Raw genomic sequence first — 20,778 nt, 5'->3', positions numbered from 1 at the left:
GTCAGGAGGGCAACGGGCAGGACAGGGATGGCATCAGAGGCTGCGAAGCCCCAGGAAGCGCCCTCCTGAGGAAAACGCGCCCTGAACGTGTTCTCTCCCGAGGGCGTTTCCATGGCGCCCAGGGTTTGCCCGGAGAAGCCAAGCTGCCTCCCTGAGGTGACTGAGTGACTGACTTGCTGGGTGGACCCGGCTAATCTTGATAAGCCTGGACCGAAGGCGGCTGTTAGGGGCTGAGTCGTGCCCCCCAACACGCATGCTGAGGTCCAAATTCCTGGGCCCGTGAAGGTGATTTTATGTGGAAAAAGGGCCTTTGACAATGGGATGAGTTACGATGCGGCCACAATGGAGTAGGGAGGTCCTAATCCAGTATGACCGGGGTCTTTATAAGGAAATTTGGACGCAGACGCAGGAGAGAAAGCCATGTGACAAGAGGGTAGAGATTGGGTGCTGCTGCCACAATCCCCGGGACCCCAAGGACGGCCGGCTCGCCGAGAGCCAGGAGGAGGCAAGAGAGGGCTCTCCCCACCGGCTCCCGAGGGGCGCAGGCTTCCGGCCGCAGGAACCGGGACAGGAAACACTTCTGTTGTTTTAAGCCACCCAACTGGTGGCGCTTTGGGACAGCCCTGGAGAACTAGGCGGAAGCTCCGGCCCGGAGGGTGGCCACGGGCCCGGCAGCCTGGAAACGGCATTTCCTAGGCCCTGCGGCTGGTTTCCAGTCACGCTCTGCTAACAGGCAGCTTTCAAGGGACGGTAGCAAGTATGCGCGAGGGCTAAGGCTCTTGTTTTTCCTGCTTGGCTGTCGGCAGCAGCAGGCGCTGCAGGGGGCCGCAGGGGTGGGCCTCTGGGCTCCTCGCCGGGTGTGGGGCGCGGCAGGGCCGGTTCCCCAGCAGCACGAGCAGCACAGTGGCCTCAGTAGTCTGGGGCTCTGGGCAAGACAGTTTCCCTTGTTGTTCTCCCTGCCCCAGGAGCTTGGCAGTTTTCTGCCAACATCATTTCCAGGAACAGTCCCTTTCCCCTCCAGCCCTTCCCACAAAGCTGGAACCAATTCCCCGCATTCGATTCCCCTCTGAAATGCCTGAAGTGGTTTCTATTTTCTTGACTGGATGCTGATTGAACACGGACTCTAACTTCTGAGGCGTTTAAAAGAATGATCTCAGAGGAGATTTGGAATCCAAATAAAACAATGGAGATAAAATGTCCAAGGGGATAATTTATAAGGATTTTTTTTTCCTGAAAGAGATGTTGCTAACATCAAAGAAAGCATAAAAGTCAATAAAAAAAAGATAAAGCTTCTATGAACAGTCACACACACAAAATACTTAACTTATTACTACTTACACAAGGGAAGTATATTTATGTGTTAATGCATTTAGAAATGGCACTAATAAACATATATAGCATAACATAATTGACTGAAAAAAAGAAGTCAATCCAAACGAACAGTTCAGGTTGAGCTGGCAGCAATAAGGCTGCATTTTTCTTTTCAGAGAATTTTCAGAATGTATATGGTAACATGGAAAAAAACCAAGTTTTGGCCTTCACCAGACCAGGGTAAATGGCAACTGTCATCCACGTGACCCTGGGCAGTTGCTGGTATTTCTAAGCATCAGTTCTCCTATTTGGGAAATAGGAAGAACAGTACCTGCTTCTGGGGTTGCTTGTGAGGATGACAGAAGACAACTTTTAGAAGGTGAAGCATAGAGCTGGTGCCCTGGGAAAGATAACTCTTACCCTAGGTCCTCCAGTTAACCTGAGTTAGCAAATTCCACCCGGTGTCAGCTCAGAAGCCCCAGAAAAATCGGTGGAGCTTAAAACATACACTGAGGATTCCAGCAGCCAGTAGGATTCAGCGGCCTCCTTTAGAGAAATGAATTCTCTGATCCTATTGTTTGTCTCGAATGTTTCACTACCAAAGCGAGAGTCTAATTCACTCTAATGCATCCGACGGTCAGATGGGTCAGGCCCTGTGTTGGGTTTTTTTTTTTTTTCCTCTCCTTTCTTTCAGTTTCCCAGTGCAGGGCAGGGACGTTGATTTTGCGGATGCTCTGAGAAGCTCCTGGTGGCCTTAAGCTTTGCGGCTTCTGTGAGGTCTGCAGGTAACCCTCCGCCTGGAAGCAGGAAACCGGCTGGCTCCGCCTGGCTGCCCCCCAGGGCTGGGGTCACGGCAGATCTGGTGACGTGGGGAAGAATGGGCTTTCTTTTTCTGGCTCTTGCAGTGTCCATCTCCGGGCAGGCGTGTGTCTCTTGGGGAGGCACGTGTGTGCACGTGGGGGCACGCGGGCGCCTCTGCTGGCCTGAAGTCTGCGCTGGGCGTCCCACAGGCAGGGAAGTCTCTGGTCGGCTGGGCTGGACCAGCAGCACACGGCTGTCGCTGTCCAGTGGCCCCCGTGGACCATTCTGCTGCCAGCCCTCCACCAGCACAGCCCTGGTCTCAAATGAATAACACGGGGTGAGATGGCCTGGCCAGGCTTTCCATCGACGCAGAGATTCACATCCTGCGACCTTCTAGAAGGTGCCGTTTTTTCCCAAAGGGGTGGCAGGACTCAGGAGGGAAAGAACTAAAGAAGTGGGCAAACCGCGCCCCCCCTCCAGGCTCTGCCGAGGTGAAAATTATTCTCTTTTTCTCCACGTCCCCTTGGGCTATGGGAGATGTCTTACTTTGCATACTATTTAAAATATTTTCTCTTGCCCTGAAAAGTCTTTTGATCGTGCAAAGCTGCAGGGAAGTTTGATGTGCCCATTGAACCCTGAGCAGGTGGTGTGCAGCGACTAAGAGAAGGGGCTGACAGGAAGTGTGGCTTGCCCCAGCACCACCCTTCCGCTGGTGTGCAGTCAGGGGCGGGGGGATCGGTCAGGGGTTGAACTGTGTCACCCCAAAAAGACACGTTCAAGTCCTATCCCCTGGTTCCGAGAATGTGACCCTCTTTTGAAATAGGATCACTGAAGATAGGATCAGCTCAGCTGAGGCCAAATGGGAGTAGAGTGGAACTGGTCATGCAGGTGTCTTTATAATGAGAAGGAATTGGGACACGGAGGGAGGGAGAAGCACGTGATGACAGAGGCGGGGACTGACGTGCTGCAGCTGAAAGCCAAGCAGGCCGGGGACTGTGCCGGCCACCACCAGAGGCTGCAAGTGGCCAGGACGGACTCTCCGCAACAGGTTTCAGGGGACCACAGGCCTTCCTGCCCCCAACCCCCCACCTGCTGCCTGGAAGCACAGGCTGTCTCAGAACCGTGAGGACACGAGACAGTAGGAGCCGGGGTTTACGTGGACAGGCTGCCACCAACCCAAAACCGCCAGGCGGGATTCTGCGCACGAGAGAAGTAAGTTTTAATTGCGTCAATCCCCTAAGATTCGGAGATATGTCTGTTATAGCAGCTAGTGTTACTTGTTGTATTAGTCAGTCAAAGTGGTGCTGATGCAAAATGCCAGAAATTGGTTGGCTTTTATAAAGGGTATTTATTTGGGGTAGGAGCTTACAGTTACCAGGCCATAAAGCATGAGTTACTTCCCTCACCAAGGTCTATTTTCATGTGTGGGAGCAAGACAGCTGCTGATGTCTGCCAGGGTTCAAGCTTCCTGGGTTTCTATCTTCCAGGATTTTGCTTCTCTCTGGGTTCAGGGTTCCTCTCTTCTTCCCAGGGCTTGCTTTTTCCTGGGCTCAGCGTTCCGCCCTTCCTGGGGCTGGCTTCTCTCTCCTCTGTGAGCTGACTTCCCGGGGCTCCAGCTTAAGGCTTCAGCATCAAACTCCAACACCAAAAACCCTCAACTCTTCCTTTGCCCTGCCTTTATCAGTGAGTCCCACCCACCAAGGGGCAGGGACTCAACACCCTGCTGACGTGGCCCAATCAAAGCCCTAATCGTCACTTAATCACACCCAGTACAGACCAGATTACAAACATAATCCAACAGCTATTTTTGGAATTTATAACCATATCAAACTGCTATACTTGTCCTAACTAATAATACAGGAATGTAAGTCAAAAAGACAGGACAGAAATTATATAGACAGCATGTTCACAAACTGTAAAAATTACTCCCCCCAAGTGAAAAGGTGAGCCGCGAGGGGCACAGCTGGAGAAAGGCCTTAGGCTCAAAAGGCGGAAGGGAGGCAGAACTGACAGGCTTAGCGAGGTGGGGATGGAGGGGTGAGGAAGGGGAGAAGTGAAGGAGGCCCTGCTGCCTGGGCTCTCCTCCTGCACAGCTCACGGAGGGTAGCTGGCCGGCCGGGAGCGGGGGCTCCCCAGGCTCCCGGGTGGCCGAGCCCAGGGGGCTTGTTAGCCCACACGAGCCCTCCTCCTGGGCTTGTCCCCCTCCCCTTCTTGCCCGATCACTTGCAGGTGCAAGCAGCCCCACGGTTAGAAGTCCTTAATTTTCACTTTATCGTACTTCTATTTTTGTTAGATAGCTCAGTCTCCACCAGAAACACCAAATTGCTGACCAGCGGACCTCAACGTTGGAGGCATGCGGCTTGCAGTCTGTTGGCATCTTCTCTGCAGGGCCGGTGGGCCCAGGCTTGGCCGGGGCGGGGGGGGGGGCAGGGCTCAAATAAGATGGTGGGGGCGTTGGGGCTGAGGAGAGGGGGCTTGGGCTGCGGTGAGACAGAGCGTCAGGGAGGCACAGGGCAGAGAGAGGGGAAGGAAGATGGGCAGGCCGTGAGGTGCCCAGGGCAGGGCTCTCGGGGGTGCAGGGCTGGGTGCGGGGCTGGGGGCCCCAGCCACATCAGCCGTGGTCTCTGCAAAGGTGCGTGATGAGATAAAGTTTGTATGATCTGAAAGCCGGGCCCTGAGGAGCATCGTGGTGTAGGAGAGGGCCTGGGGCAGCCTCCTGGGGCAGCACTCCGGGGTGCAGCCTGGGCGGGGGAAGTGGGTCCTCCTGAGGCAAGGTGGGGGGGCAGCGGCCGAGGATGCACTCACGCCCACCCAAATCCAGCACAGTGCCACCAAAGCCTCCTCCGCCTGTCCCCAAATCCTCACCGCAACCCCCTCTCGCGTCCTTGTAAGGGGTGAGTTTCTGCGGGTGTGGATGGAGAAATGGAGGAGGGGGCTGCCCGGCCCCAAGGAGAACCGGGAGGGCCACGGGGAGGTCCAGAGCCCGCACGACCTCAGCAGAAGCAGGGCCGTGACCTCCTGGGAACCTGAGGAAGTCTGGAGGTGGGCGGTGGGTGGTGGGCATGCCCGAGCCGGGAGCCGGCGCTTCTGGGGAAGCGTTCCCAGGGGCTGGCCTCGGCGTGCGCACGGAGGCTGGGGCTGGACAAGAGCCCTTCCAGGTCTTGGAGAAGCTCCTGGCTGGGAAAGTCTGGGACAGGGACGGCGGGGTGGGGGTGGGTGGACAAGAGGAAGGGGCTGGAAGGGCCCTGGGCTCAGGAGAAAGGGGGCCACGGGGCTGCCACGTGCTCCTCCTGGCTCCCCTGCCCGCCCTCCTTGGTCCCCGGATGCGGGGACCCTCCAGGGGCTTCGGCCAGCCTCGAAGCCCCAGTGGCTCCCCAGCTTGCCTGGGAGACCACCCCGAGCCCACGGGGGCCCGGCCCTCATCTTGCCTAGTCCAACCCTCCCTCTTGTGGCCGTGGGCATCCCCGCTTCCCAGGCTGCAGTGGGGAGCCAAGGGAGGTGGGGTGCTCTAGAAGCACATAATCCGGGTTCCTGCAAGAGTGTGGGGCCCACACCCGCTGTGCGCCAGGGGCCAGGCCAGACCCTGGAGGGAGGTCAGGGAACACAGCTCGCAGGCTCTGGCTAGGGGGGCCTGGGCGGTGGGGGGGACGGGGGTAAACTGAGGCCAGCAGGCCCCACACGAGTCGGCCAGGCAGAAGGACAGGCTGGGGAGGGCCAGCATACCAAGGCCTGCAGGGCCTGCTGGAGGAAGTGGGAATCACAGAGAGGGAGCGTGAAGGGAGAGGACAATAGAGAGGTAAGCAGGGGGCAGGTCGCACCATGCAAGTGGCACAAGACGGCCCCTTTTGCCAGAAGTTAGGACATACCAGAGAGCCATCCTGGTAGAAACAGAGAGTTCTGGTTCAAGAACAGGCGCATAAACCAGCAGAAGAGAACAGAGTCATGGTTCCCAAACTGGGTTCCAAGGTGCCCCCAGGTACCATGGTGAACTCAGGGGTACTGTGGCATTTTTTAAATTTTCAAGGGAAATGGTGAGATGCGACTTCTGTCAGGTATTGTGTGAGCTACTACTTGAAGTGGCTCACAGTGTCAACGTTAGATTGTACTACATTACTTTTGATGATACCATAACTTTGTGAAACCAGGTTTTTGGCCATTATTGTGATAAAAAGCAAGTATATGCAGAAAGCAACATGGAGCAGGAAAAGAGGATGGCATTGCCAACCTAATCCTATGGTTGGAGAAGTTGTCCTGTTCCCAATAGGCTCATACATCCCATTAGTAAGTAACTGTAATTATTCAAGAATGAAATAAATTTTTTCTCTCGATTTTTGCACGTGTTTCTTCAAGTGGCTACTAAGTTGTTAGAGCTTAAATATATATTTAGTTGTCTAACTACTTAATAAATGAAACTGTCAGGATTTTTTTGGTCCTGGGGGTGCCACAAAGAAAATTACTGAGACACTAAGCGTGCCAAGAACTTAGAAAGTTTAGCAACTGGAATAAAGGGTTAAGCGATAAACCCATACAGGGAAGGGTATTTAATTTACCAAAAAATGGCACTGCAAATAAATGGGGAGTTTGATTGTTTAGTAGAGGCATGCAGGAAAACTGGCCGACTCTACGATGGAAAAATAACCTCAATCCACGTCTAATGCCACATACAAGAGCGGCTTCTGGATTGAGTAAAGGTCTAAATGTGAACGGTAAGGTTAACAGAAGAAATGCAGGAGAATATCTTTGAAAGCCAAGGGCAAAGAAGAGCTTCTCACACAAAACTTCAAAAGCGCAAATCATGAGGCAAAAAATGAGTGAATGTGATTAGACCAAAATTGAGCATTTCTGTTGGACAAAGAATACCTGGCGCAACAACAGAATGGAAGAGGGCTTTTGTGAGGTCTGGACTGATAGCCAGGTGACACGTGCACTCGCAAAAGCTCCAGTGGCAACCCCATCTGGAAAATGGACAAAGCACAGGGACAAGCAACGGACAAAGAGAAGCCTCAGAAGCTACCAGGCACTCAACGAGCTGCTCCTCATCATTAGAAACCAGAGAAATGCCAATTAAAACAATGCGATGCCCCTCGAAACCTATTCAATGGCAAAGATGAGAAATACAGAGAATGCCAGTACTGGGGAGAATGTGGGGACGTAGCGGCCTGGGGGACGGCTGGTGAGAATGTCACGGGAGCAGCCATTCCGGGCGGCCACCGGCACCACTTAGTCCAATTAAGGGTTTGCATTCAGTCCTGAGAGGTCCTCGTGCGGGGCATTCAGATGGCAGCCCCTAGCCCCACTGTGTGGGGGGGGAGGAGAGGAGGACGGGGGACAGAGTGGACCTGGGGAGGATCAAGAGCAGGAGATGAAAAGACCAAGAGCAAAATGGATGATGGGTCTTAAAAGCCGTCTACTTGAAAAAAGTAAGAGAAAAGGTATGGAACATGGATAACACAGTGCTATTTACATAAACTAAGAATTCTTCCTCGCAAAAAACAATACGTTTTGCAAAACTATGTACAAAGAAAAAGGTACAATTAGACTCATTTGGATGACTATAGGAATGGGATTGGGGAAAAAAGGAAGGAAATGGAGGGAAAGGGAAGGAAGGAAAGAAGGGAGGGAGGAAGGGAGGGAGGGAGGGAAGGAGGGAGGGAGGGAGGGAGGGAAGAGCAGGGCTTTGCTTGGACCAATGGTGATAATTGCCATGAACTGATGAATAATATTAGCCCAATTCTTTGTACCTGAAGGAGGTGAAACAAAACAAAAAGAGAACTAGACTTTAGCTTAAGGACAGTGAAAGCCAAGGAGAACCAATGACCCTCACACTTTGTTCATGTCCGTTCACTCACTCATTCATCGTGTTTTGGGGACCATTTCTCTCTGGGCCAGGGGCTGTGCTTGGCACTAGGATAACACGATGAGCCAACAGACCTTCCTGGGTTCCGGTCCTAGTGCAAGGCCAAGTACCAAACGCGTCTGCTCTGAGTCCAACAGAGCCAAGCCTGGGCAAACCAGGGGGTCCCCAGGTCTGGACAAAGGTCACCGTCTTCCCATTTCTTGGGTGACGGGCGAGGTCTGGGGAGCACTGAGCCTCCACTCTCTGGGTGACTCCAGCCAAGGAGGGCTTCCCAGGGGAGGTGGCACCAGTGCAAGGCCCTGGAGGCATCTGGGCGCCAGGAAGTGGGGAGCTGCTTTGGTGCAGCTGCATCTCGAGAGCTGAGAACTGCACCTAGCACACAGTCGGTGCTCAATAAATAGTTGAATGAATGAATGAACGAACGAGTGAACGAAAGCGAGAAGAAAAGCACAGTGCAGAGAGCAGCTCAGAAGGCCGGGGGCACCCAGTCTCTCTCGGCTCAGCACCCCCACTCGAAAACCAGCGGGCTGCACATGGCGCCGACTCGCTGGGCTTCATGCGCCAAGGCTAAGAATCTTCCATCTCCTGCGAAATCTTCCATGGACTCCCCTGGGCCAGGAGAGACAGGAGTTTGCAGAGGAGAGGAGAGGGAGGGAGGGAAGGGCGGCTGGCGTGGTCACGCGCCTGGTGGCCTGGGGGGAGGAGGACAGGGGGCCACGTCTCGCAGCTCAAGCCAGAACCCAGAGGCTGAGAGGCGGCAGGGGTGAGTGGGCGGGGGGCCTCCGGAGCTGACCTCAGGGCTGGAGGGCCCCGCGAGAAGCTGGGGGGTCAGTCTGGCAGCCCTTGGGTAAGACGGCTTCTCTCCTCCCACTCCTGGCCTGGGCTTGGGGGGCCCCCAAGACCCCGCTCAACTTAGGGGTGAGCTGGTGAATCCAAGGGTCACCATTCCCGCTACCGAGGACCTGTGCTTGGCTGGTAGCCGTCAAGGCGTTCTGTAGGGGGCATTTCTTTGTCTTTCTCAGCAACCACTTCCCTTTTGGTGCTTCAGGGTGTGTTGGGTCCCTGGGCTGCCCACCAGGGCACCACAAACGACTTAAAACAACAGGCCCCGTCTCTCCCAGCCACAGAGGCCGGGGGTCTGAAATCCAGGGGCCGGCAGGGTCGCACTTCCCCGGGGGCTCTGGGGTCCGTCCTCCTGGCGGCCGGCTCCCTGCTCCCGGGCTTGCACCTGCATCACCCCAATCTGCACACGGCCGCCCCCCTGGGACTCTGGTCCTTTCCTGTGTCTTCTAGGAAAGCCCTCATTGGATTTGGGGTGGTCTTATCTCAAGATCGGCAAGTCTACCTGCAAAGACTCAATTTCCAAATGGGGCGATATGCACAGGTAGCCCTCGGACATGTCTCTGGGGACACTGTTCGCCCCGAGCCCGGGGACTTGGTCCATATTCGGCCCTGTCTTGGAAACCCTTTCTTTCTCACCGCTGCGGGGGCCCGAGAGACCTGAGAGGCCCTTCTCTGACCACGGCAGGTGGCCCGGGCTCCGTCCTGCAGAGCTCGACCCCGGCTGAGGCCCCGGGCCTCCACAGACCCCACCGCCTGTGTCCCGGCTGCCACCCCGGGCAGGAGCGGTGGGAGGTGTGACTGGGGGCCGGCACTCACCTCCAAACCCAGCCTGCGCCCCTGGGGACCTCGGGCGCCCTGTTCATGGGTGATGTCCGCTCCCCAGACGGCGTCCAGTGGCGCAGGTGGGCAGACGTGGAGGGCCGAGGCCGTGTGTCCCAAGCTGCTTCATGGGACCGCCAGGTCTGAGGACGGACGGGGAACCTTCGTTGTGCACGCTGGAAAGCACTGCAGAGCCCGCGCACGCGGCAGGGGCCCTGCTGCGCTAACGCTGCGGAGGGGAATTGGCTGTGCTCATGCGGATTAATCCGTCCCTACAGGGGGCTTACTAAGACCCTGAGAGGGGGAAACCGAGAGGAGCCGGGTTCCTGTTTCATCACATACTGGGGGTCTGGAAACAGATACATGTGCACGTGTGTGTGCATGGATGTACTCGTGTATATGTGTGTGTACATGGGTAGGTATGTGTATTCATGTACGTGTTTACCCATGCACATATGTGCTTAGGTGTACATGCACACGTGTTTATGCGTACTCATGCATGTGTTTGTGTGTGTTCATGCACATATGTGTGTGCACACTCACACAATTCCTGCTGTCTTCACACATTTACACTGAGTCAGCTAGTCACAGCCTAGAGCGGATCAATCAAAGCAGACATTGATCGTGCACACCCGAGGCCTCCAGCCTCAAGAACTTTTCTGAGGTTGCGTCACCTAATACACCCTCAGCTAACTGGACGCCCCGGGCTGACTCAGCAGGGTTTTAGCGTTGAGGACACAGGCACCTTTGGCATCGGTTTCCCCAGCCTCAAAACCGAGGCCCGTGTGGCGCGGGGCAGGCTCAGGGCCCATCGGCGCTCACTCCCACGATCCCCCTTCCCTGGTGTTTCTAATGAGGATCAGGGCCCAGCGCGGCTAGAACAGGGCAGAGGGGAAGGGCCCTAACCTTGGCCGAGAGCCCCTGGCCCATGCCAGGGACGGAACTGCGAATCCTCACGACACCCTCTGAAGCAGGTAGTAACAGTCCCATTGCACGGATGGGGAAACTGAGTCTGGGGCTTAATATTAAAGCCCCTTGACCGGCAAGGGCTGAGACTGGATTGAAGTCCAGCTCTTTTGAAATAAAAAATGTTTCATCTTCCTTTTTTTTTCCTTTTAAAACTTAGACCTAAATTAATAAATACCACAGGAAATTTGGAAGGGACAAATAAGCAAAGAGAGGACATTCCACCCCCCAATAAAATCGCTGCTAACGTTTTGCAATACCTTCTTCTAGTCTTTACGTACATTTCATTTTTCATTAAAAGTGGGGAACTTGCCCTACAAACTCTTTGTAATCTGTTCCCCTTTTTTTCTCACCGAACAATGTATTGTAAACAGCTTTCTCTGCTTTTTGATATTGTTCTATTACGATTATGCAGCAATTCCACTGTAAGGATGTCCTGAAATGGATCAAACTGACCCCAACAACTGGGTATTTTAAGGCTCCTTCCCATCATCCTCTCCTGCGACCGTTACAGCGTGCTGCCACCAACGCTCTTCAGTCTTGTCTTTTTCCGTGGTGCAATTGTTTCCTGATGAAAACTTCCTGGAAGCACTTTTTTTTAGGTCAAAGGGAATATAATACCTGTTACAGGGAAGCGGACTTGGCCCAGTGGATAGGGCGTCCATCTACCCAGGGCCTCCTTGACCCGTGTGGAGCTGGCCCATGTGCAGTGCTGATGCGTGCGAGGAGTGCCCTGCCACGCAGGGGTGTCCCCCGTGTAGGGAAGCCCACGCGCAAGGAGTGCACCCCATAAGGAGAGCCACCCAGTGCGAAAGAAAGTGCAGCCTGCCCAGGAATGGCGCCGCACAGGGAGAGCTGACACAGCAAGATGATGCAACAAAAAGAGACACAGATTCCCGTGCCGCTGATAAGGATAGAAGCGGACAAAAAGAAGAACACGCAGCAAATGGACACAGAGAACAGACCACTGGGATGGGGGATGGGGGGGGAGGGGAGAGAAAGAAATAAAATAAATTTTTAAAAAAAAACAAAAACAACCTCTGTTACAGGACAAGCAGCAACTCTGCATCCTTATTACTAGAAAACCTTCTCTGCCTGTCCCCCATCTGTGATTTCCCCAACCCTGTCCTTTATGGTCCAGCCCAAAGTTCTAGCCTGGAGGTTACAGCCACTGGCCTGGGAGCTCTTAGAGGTTTAGACCACGCCATGGCCCAGAATGGGCATTTTTTGGTTCTTGGACATTTAGTTAAATTTTTCACTGTAAATACCTGATTTCTCCTGCTGTTTAAGCCAAAATCAAATAATGTATGGCCTTCTTTCTGCTTCCACCATGGATCCCTCACTGGGCCGAGCACTTAATAGTTAGTACTGCACCTTATTTCACCTCCCGAGCAGCCCACGTGCAGAAGAGAACACGAAGACGAGGCACTTCCTGAGGTCTCCAACTGCTAAGGCTCGGGGTGGGCGTGCACCCCTGGCTGTGCGAGCTCCACGCCCAGTGCTCTTCCTGCCACACCATGCTGCGCCGCCCCTCCCAGCGGCGGCTGAACCAGCCACCCCCGTGAAATAGCAGCACTCCCGTCTTGCCCAGCCCTCTGCTTAAATGCTTCCAGAAACCTTTTTGCAATGGGAACATCTCTCAAAGCAAGAAAACTAGTCCATCACAGTGACCAAGCGCATTGTAGAGGACGCACGATGATTTGGAAAATTTAATCCTGTGCACATCGGAACTGGCAATTCCAAAACCTCTCCTGGCTAAATCTGCTAAGGACGGGCTTTGGCGTCCAGGCTGGCCCTCGCGTGGGTTGGCGTGACGCGGTTCACAGCAGAAATGGCCTGGTAAGGAGCTCCCTCAAAGAGGAACGGGGTGCAGGACAGATTTTAATGACACCCGAATCTCTGAAAGGGTGAAGTGTGAGAGAAGAAGAAAGGCGCGGGATGAAACCCGCATTCCCCGGAGTCAGATGACAAGAGGGCACCTCACATCGGCAAACGAGGCAACACTTCCCAGAGGCGAGCACCTAACAGGGCCATCGCGTCTGAAGGCCTCCCCAAAATGCGCTTGGATTAAAAGGAAGAGGACACATATGAACGGCAATTACCTTTCCTAGGCCGGCTGTCCACTCCCTCCCTCTCTCAATCACCCACCAACTCACCCGTTCATTCATCTGTGCCTGTCCGTCAACCTTCCCATCCACCACTCACCATCTACCCATCCGTTCATCCGCCTGTTCATCCATCCATCCATCCATCCATCCATCCATCCATCCATCCATCCATCCATCCATCCATCCATCCTTCTATCCATCCATCCCTCCCTCCATCCATCCCTCCATCCCTCTATCCATTCATCCATCCATCCCTCCATCCCTCCCTCCCTCCCTCCATCCATCCCTCCCTTCATCCAGCCATCCTTCCATCCCTCTGTCCATGCCCCCGTGCACTCGGCCAGCCAACTCCCTACTCACTCACCCCAGCCAACCAGCCAGCCCGTCTCTCCTGTCTGCTAGGTTTAAAGCCTGGAGGAGACGTTGAAGAGGTGGGTGGCAGGGGTGGTGATAAAAATCGCTCTGATGCAGTTGTTCATTTACCATCAGTTGAGACTTAAATACAGACCAGATGAGGTACAAGCAACTGACATCAGAGAGATGAGTCTTGGGAAGGCCCCTCTGCTGTAAAGCTGGCTGTCGACTTGGGGTTGAAATGATGGCAAAGGAGGGTCTGAGGCAGGGACCTCCAGACTCCTGCTGGGGATCTGGGCCCTGCTCCCATGGTCACCATGGCGGCTTCACCGTTTGGGGGGTGCCCACCCCTGCCCTAAAACCGTTGTTTATTTCTAAAACACAGGGAAGGAGACGCAAAGGCATCAACCTAAAAGACTGCTCCTGAACCCCACCACGACGCACCGTGTGGAAAAGTACACACCGTCGGGCGCTGCGGCAGCCACACAGGGGCCAAGGACGCCGGTCTCGGGGTGCCGGTGGGTCGCGCAGCCTCGCTGTCCAGTTTGCTTTCCCACTCCTTCCTTTTTATTTATTTATTTATTTTAATTAATTAATTAATTTTAAATGTTACATTAAAAAATATGAGGTCCCCATATACCCTCCCACCCCGTCATCCCACTCCTCCCATAACCACAACCTCCTCCATCATCATGGGACAGTCATTGCACTTGGTGAATACATCTCTGAGCACTGCTGTACCTCATGGTCAGTGGTCCACACCATAGCCCACACTCTCCCCCAGTCCACCCAGTGGGCCATGGGAGGACATACAATGTCCAGCAACTGTCCCTGCAGCACCACCCAGGCCAACTCCAAGTCCTGAAAATGCCCCCACATCACATCTCTTCCTCCCATTCCCACCCTCGGCAGCTACCGTGGCCACTGTCTCCATCTCAGTGCTACATTTACTTCCATTACTAATCACATTAGTTCCAGAACAGAGCATCAGTAAGTCCGCTCTAATCCATACTCCACTCCCCCATCCTGTGCACCCTGGGATGGCTCTGTCCGCTCCACCTCTGTATCGAGAGGGGCTTAGATTCCACGTGGATGCTGGATGCAGTCCTCCCGTTTGCAGTTGTAGGCACTCTAGGCTCCCGGGGTGGTGATCCACTCCTTCCTGAGTCATTTCTTTTCAGGGGAAGATGGCAGCGGAGTTCAAGATACAGACGAAGCCGTAAGGAGGTCGCCGTTTCCCGAACCGCAAGCATTCGCGGGCCCCCTTCGTGGTGTTTACAACACCCCCGTAAGCATCTGTGCTTTTCTTTACTAAATGTCTGCCTTTTTGGAAAAAAAAAAAACCAAAAACCTGGCAAAACCTCACCACCTTAAACGCCAGGTACATTTAATGGGACACATTACAATGAAGGCACAACTATTGGAATTAAGAGCACGCGTTCTGGTACCAGCTGAGACCCTCCTCCGCGCTCCCGAGGAGCCCCTGGGGGATACGCTGCCACCACCGCGACCCTCGGCCCTTCCCTGAGGCCTGACCAGGGTCGGCTGACCTCAGGGCTGGCGACCTGAGGCCGCATTTACAAAGTTGCTGGCTAATTTTCAAATAAAAAAGGGAGTTGGTTAAAAAGTCTTGCAAGGAGAATTGCATCCATCATCCATGTGGAATCTAAGCCCCCTCTCGATATAGAGGTGGAGTGGACATCACCATCCCAGGGTCCACAGAATGGAGGAATAAAATATGGACTAGAGTGGACTTACTGGTGTTCTACTATGGAACTATTGTGATTAGTAATGGAAGAAATTGTAGCATTGAGGTGGAGAAAGTGGCCACAGTAGCTGCTGAGGGTAGGGAGAAGGAAGAAGAGATGTGATGTGGGGGCATTTTCAGGACTTGGAGTTGTCCTGGGTGGTGCTGCAGGGACAGATGCTGGACATTGTATGTCCTGCCATGGCCCACTGGGTGGACTGGGGGAGAGTGTGAACTACAAAATAAACCACTATCCATGTGGTGCAGGAGAGCTCCAAGATGTATTCACCAAATGCAATGAATGTGCCATGATGATGAAAGAGGTTGTTGATGTAGGAGTGGGGTGACGGGGGTGGGGGGTATATGGGGACCTCATATTTTTTGAATGTAACATTAAAAAAAAAATAGAGAAAAAAAAGTCTTGCAAGGAATTTTTAAAGGAAATTGGGGAAAAAAAAGCAATGTCCAATGAGAGACGAGGATAGCAGGCTTTGTGTTGGCCTGAATCACGCCCCCCACAGAGCCCTGCTCAGGCCCAAGCCCCGGTCCCGTGAGTGTGGACCCACTTGTCAGTCGGATCTTTGAAGAGGTGATTAGTCAAGGCCATGCTGGATGGGGGCAGCCTTCCCCCAGGGGGCCTGGAGGCCTGGCGTGCAGAGGAATCCTGGACACGAGAGGAAGGGACAGACGGGGACAGGTGGCGATGTGACGGGGCAGAGGCCACGACACGGAGCACAGCAAGCGAGAAGAGCCTGATCTTGCTGACACCCTGAGGGTGGACTTCCAGCCTCCCAAACTGCAAGACAATAAATTCCTGTTGTTTAAGGCACCTGGTTTGAGGTACTTTGTTACAGCAGCCCTGGCAAACTGAGACAGATTTGTAAAATGTCTTTTGCAAAACAAATTGAAAACCACTGGCATAGACTGATATAAAGCTACGTACATAATTGCCCAAAAGTCACACATTTAGGTGTGCACACACGCGTGCACCTGAGCACAGGTGTGCTTGCTGGCACACACGTGAATGCATGGATGCAACTGACCAACAATGGCAAGAATCCGCCCGAAGCAGTGCTGGGGCGGGGGGGGGGGGGGGGGGGGGGCGGGTACCCACCATCCCAGCATCTCCTGGAGAATCAATTACAGGAGTTGGGGGGTCTTAGAGGAGAGTGTGCGGGCGCTAGCCAAATGCACCCTGCGCCATCGTCTTCACACTGAGCGCTTACTCTGTCCCGGCACTGCACGTGTGGCACCTCCTCTAGCCCTACCCTTGAAGGCAGGCCCCTTGCACCTGGAGGGATACGCTGGGGCTGTGCCCAGCTGCCCTCGTCGGGGCTGAAGCCCCACCCCGGGAAGACTGGCTCCAGGCCCTCCTAGGAACGACGCGCCGCCCTGGGGAACTGCCTTGGCCACAGATGCCCCCCTCCCAGGCCCAGCCCGGCCCAGGGAGCGGCTGGTGGGGGTCAAAGGCCCAGCCCCTCTGCCTCATCTGGGACACCTCGAGGGCCCTGCAGCTCCAGGGGACCCTCTGGGCTCAGGTGGACGCACAGTGCAGGTCATCTTTGTGCTTTGCCCAATCCTGCTGCCCTCACTTTCTTCCATGTGCAGGTCCCTCCAGGTGTACCTTCTTCCAGGTGCACTGACTTCCAGGTGCACCTTTTTTTTTTCCAGGTGTACTGCCTTCCTGGTGCACCTTTTTTTTTCCAGGTGTATTTCCTTCCAAGTGCACTTCCTTCCAGGTGCACATTTTTCCAGGTGTACTTCCTTCCAGGTACAACTGCTTCTAGGTGTATTTACTTTTGGGTGCACTTCTTTCCATGTGTACTTCCTTCTAGGTGCACCTTCTTTCAGGTATACTTCCTTCCAGGTGCTTTTCTTTCCAGGTGCACTTACTCCCTGAGTACACACAGTGCCGAGCTCCCAGAAACAATGCTCCAGCTCAGAGACCACTTCCAGGGAGCCCAGTCTGAAGCACTGTCCCTATTTACAGGTGAGGCAGACAGATACCTGTCTTGCCCATGTTCACGTGGTAGCAAGGTGTGACCCCAGACATTGTATGTCCTCCCACAGACCACTGGATGGAACGTGGGAGAGTGTGGGCTATGGTGTGGACCACTGGTCATGGGGTGCAGCGATGCCCAGAGATGTATTCACCAAATGCAATGAATGTCTCATGATGATGGAGGAGAATGTTGCTATGGGGGGGGGTAGTGGGGTGAGGGGGGGTGGGGGGTATATGGGGACCTCATATTTTTTTAATGTAACATTAAAAAATTGAATTAAAAAAATAAAAATAAAAAAATAATAAATATTACTAAATTAAAAAAAAAAAAAGGTGTGACCCCAGGAAGACTGTTTACAGCGCCCACGCTCCTCACCATTTCACAAGCTGCCTCTTAGGAAGACAGTGGGCACAGCCTCTGCCTCCTCCCCTGGCTCCCCCAACCCTGGGTTACAATGCCCAGACCAGGCCCCAGGTCTCTGTGTTTGCAAATTACTGGTTTAAGCAAGAATTCTGGGAATCCAGAATTCCAGTGAGAAAGAAGAAAGGAGAAAGGGGCCTGTGATCCCATGGGAAGGGGAAGCTTTCAAGACAATCCCCCCAACTTCCCTTCCCCCCGGCCCAGGAGCTGGCCATCCACCAGGCAGGCACAGAGAGGGGTCCCGCCCGAGTGTGCGTGAGTAACTCAGCGTGCGCTCACACGCGGACAGGGCTGGTGTCCACTGATGTCGCAGCCGTGCATGGCGGCGGCTGAAATTTGCACAGCGGCTTTCGCTGATCGTGGAAACCTTCTTTCTGCTCAGCCAGCTCACGACCGATACGCCTGACCTCTGGGGGGCGGCCTGGCCTCAGATGAAGCAAAATACATATGATGGCTAGAGAGCTCTGCCAACTTTTCCTTTTCTTGAACTTCATCTAAAAATTTCCAAAATTTACAAACCCTCTGTACCCAGCAGGCCACCGACCCCCCTCCGCTCCTCCCCAGCCCCTGAGACCCATTGTCTACTTTCAGCCTCTACAAATTTCCTATACTTCTAAATGGTGCGTAGAAGTGTCATCACACAGTATTTTTCCTTATGTGCCTTGATTATTTTGCTCAGCAAAATGTTCCCAAGGTCCATCTATGGGGCAGAAGCCTTAGAACATTATTCCTTCTTAACGGCCAAATAATATTCCACTGTGGCTTAGTACAGCATTTTGTTGATCCATTCATCTGTTGATGGATTCAAATTTGTTTTTTAATACAGGATCTGGGAATATCTTTATCTAAATATTTTCCCTCAAAGGAGGAATAGCACCAGTGTTTAATTATATTATTTTCTTTAAAATGTTTTCTTCACTATTGGTTTTCAACATTTAAAAATGTATCTCCTTAGGTTTCTGTAGGAAAAAGCACCTCATTTTTCCAACCAAACAGTTGCAGGGCTAACCATTCGTTAGAGGTAGCTTGCAAATACCATAATTTTCCTTTAAAATGAGTTAGCAAACTACTTAGGATCTCTTTAAAAATGTGTTAGAATCAGACACACAGCTGGCTCGCTTCCACCTTCCTATAGGAAACGACAGCTTCAAAACGACCCCCCGAGCGGGAGCACCGCACTTAAACAGCCCGCGGGCCTGTCCAAAGGCAGAGGTTACGGGTGAGTCTGATTTTCTTTTGGGGGCTTGCCTGTACTGTCCACTTTACTTATTTTTGTAATTGGGGAAAGAAAGGCATGTCATTAAAGACACGCATGAAGGAAACGCGGGTCACGGGGTTATGCACGAGACAGCCCCCGCGTCAGGAACGGGCGGGAAACGGAGTCCTGTCCCAGGACTGAACCGAGGCCCAAGGACTGCTGGTGGGGCCGGAGCTGGGCGAGGCGGGAGGGCCTCCCCTCCACCTGCAGGCCTCCAGCCCCGAGCTGCGAGGCAGCGCATTCTGCTGGTCAGCCTCCCAGCTGGTAGTACTGTGTTAGGGAGGCCGCAGGAAGCCAAGACAGGAACCTTGGGTAAAGGATTTAACCTCCCGCTCTCCTCACTGCAAAACACTGATGACAGCAGTGTTGTGGACTGGATCGCGCCCCCACCAAGGTGTCATCAAGGCCTAACCCTGGCCCCGTGGGTGTGAACCCCTTTGTAAATAGGACTTTCGAAGATGTTATTAGTTCAGACAAGACCAAACTGTATCAGGCTGGGCCTTAGTCTACTGTGATCACGGGTCTTAATCTACTATGATCGCAGTCCTTAAACTACTATGATCACGGTCCTTAGAAGCAGGGGAACTTTGGACCCAAGAACACAGAGGGAGAGAGAGACGGCCATGTGATGAAGTACAAGATTGAGTTACGGACCACCAGCAAGTCACCGCCGAAACGCTACAGACTGTGGGAGAAAGCGCGGCCTGCTGACCCCTTGGTGTTGGACTTCTTGCCTCCAAAAAGGTGAGACCACGAATTCCAGTTGTTGAAGCCGCCAGTCTGTGCTATTTGTCACCACAGCGCTGGCACACTAAGACAAACGGCTTCTACCTGGTGGGGTTATTCAGAGAATTAAACCTTAAAGGCAATTTGGGAGGTTGGCATAGAACCCAGCCACAGCGGGCCTTCACCCCTGCTTAGCCGCGCCGAGCAGCCGTGCAGCTGCCATCACGGTACCCGTCACCACGGCCGCGCGCTCCCTGGCCCCTTCCACGCCGTGTCCTCGTGCCTGCTTCTCTCAGGGATGGGGAGTAGAGGCTGTACAGCGCTCAGATGAGACACTCCCCCACACTGCTTTTCACAAAGAAGCAGCTATTTTTTCCCCCAATTTGAGGGAGTCAAATCTGCGACTCTGGAAGGCTAGGCATCAATTCAAACAAATTGCTAAGCCACATTATTTTGATCTTTTCAATTGATCTGACAGCAGGAGGAGGAGGATTCCTTCCTGCACTGTCTGCAGTCGTTGACAACGGTCTTTAAGTCAATGGGGGAAGGGCAGCCAACGACATGTGCCTCGGGGACCCTTCGATTTAGAACCAGAAGAGCTGGGATTTAGCTCCCAATCCGGCTCCCCAGGAAGGCGCCATGGGGCCCGGCACGGCGGTGGCCTCTCGGATTCATTCCATCCACAAGCATGCTTTCACCCCAGGGCCGGGCCTTGCGCAAGACGCAGAGTTACGGGCCCCATCAGAGCTCCCAGGCTCACTGGCCAGCAGGAGGAGGCAGACAGACGCACGCCAGCCCAGGACAGAGGGCACCCAGGGCACCCCACATCATCTGCTCCCTGCGCCTCCCCCCATAGCCCCTCCACGGTCATCTGGACGGTGAATTCCTCGGGGGCAAAGTCAAGTTCCCCCTCCAGGGCCTGGCTCAGGGCAGGCCCAGAGTAATGCTGGGAACCCCATGTCCACCCGCAGGACGCCGAAACGGTCAAGAACGCGGGCGACCCGGCCAGCCAGATTTGGTGGCCTCGACTTAACTCTCTGCAGGGTCTTGGGTTAATCATTTATCCTTACCGAGCCTGTTTTCTTTCATCTGTGACACTGTCATTAATGATTTAATGCAAAATGTTCTTTAAACCAATAAAATATTTATCAGGCACTGGTTATGTTGCAGGCACCCCATTCTCAGTCCTGGAGACAGAGCCGAAAAGAGAAGACAACAAACAAATAGAATATATATAGGGGGAGGGGGAGAATGAAGGGGCTGGGGAGGCAGCTGCAGTTTTTCTTTTTTAGGAGGCACCAGGGATTGAACCCCAGACCTGGTACGTGGGCAGCAGGTGCTCGACCACTGAGCTACACTCGCTCCCCAGGAGTCGCAATTTTAAATAGAGTGTCAGGGGAGGTCTTGCCGAGAAGGTGCCAGCGGGCAGAGAAGTGACAGGCGAGAGAGCTGGCCACATGCTCCAGGCACTTAGAATTCCACGCCTCCCACTGGGCAGCTGTTTGGAACATGGCATTCGACGATAATGGGTGCCAAGTGCCTAGGGCGCTGCCGGGATACAGCAG

General features: G+C 53.8%; 1 protein-coding gene and 1 long non-coding RNA gene across 2 annotated transcripts in view; one reads left to right on the top strand and one right to left on the bottom strand.

Annotated features, from left to right (window-relative positions):
- GABBR2 (gamma-aminobutyric acid type B receptor subunit 2) overlaps positions 1–20,778 on the bottom strand; it is a 367,202-nt gene that overhangs the window by 105,973 nt on the left and 240,451 nt on the right. The window lies entirely within an intron of this gene.
- Positions 3,074–15,629, top strand: LOC139439417 (uncharacterized). The gene is made up of 3 exons (XR_011649323.1): positions 3,074–3,324; positions 13,445–13,577; positions 14,241–15,629. It is a non-coding gene; the product is annotated as an uncharacterized lncRNA (long non-coding RNA).

Source organism: Dasypus novemcinctus, chromosome 8, assembly GCF_030445035.2.
Source record: "Dasypus novemcinctus isolate mDasNov1 chromosome 8, mDasNov1.1.hap2, whole genome shotgun sequence".
Classification (NCBI taxonomy): domain Eukaryota; kingdom Metazoa; phylum Chordata; class Mammalia; order Cingulata; family Dasypodidae; genus Dasypus; species Dasypus novemcinctus.
The sequence above is the reverse complement of the archived record's forward strand: the minus strand, read 5'-3'. Positions and strand labels throughout refer to the sequence as shown.